Genomic DNA, 694 nt, shown 5'->3' with positions numbered 1-694 from the left:
TTTTTTTTGTAGATTGCTGTGGAAGTTACCAAATCTTTCGTCGACTACATCAAGACTCAGCCGATTGTGTTTGAAGTGTTTGGACACTACCAAAAACAGCCTTTCCTTCCTCTTTGTAAAGACGTCATGAGGTAAAACTATTGCACAAGAAGTATTTTTCAAAGTCTCAATGTTGACACCTAATATCTATCTATTTGTATTTACACCATCAGCCCACTACGTCCCTGCAGGAGACAGTTCCCGAAGGTGATGCCTCTGTCCAAACCAGGTAGCGTGCATTTATCCTGACCAGAATATGATGTCATTGTCCACACCGCTGTGTCTACCAGTCATGTCATCACGGCCTTTGTGTTGTTGGGTGTGATCAGTTGACTCCGATGCCTCACCGGAGCGGGAAAAATCACTGGAGCTCATCCGATACCTGGTTCCCGATGTGTTCAATGGGGCTCTGGTGGACTCACTGTCGGGCCACGCCCTGTCTGCCGCTGGCTTAGCTGCTTCCTTCCTACTGGAAGCACAGGAGCGAGCTCAGTTACCGGCTCCGCCCATCTCTATCTGTTCAGTTATTAAAGCTCAGAAGCCCGGTTGGTTACTCACGTCAAATCCAGTATCCTGCTGCTGAAAACCAGTTTTTTATATCAGGAGGGGTCAGCCACAAAAATGTGATGAAGCAGTAGTAAAAATAATATTAAAT

Source organism: Cynoglossus semilaevis, chromosome 2, assembly GCF_000523025.1.
Source record: "Cynoglossus semilaevis isolate Cse_v1.0 chromosome 2, Cse_v1.0, whole genome shotgun sequence".
Lineage (NCBI taxonomy): Eukaryota > Metazoa > Chordata > Actinopteri > Pleuronectiformes > Cynoglossidae > Cynoglossus > Cynoglossus semilaevis.
This window is presented reverse-complemented; position numbering follows the sequence as displayed.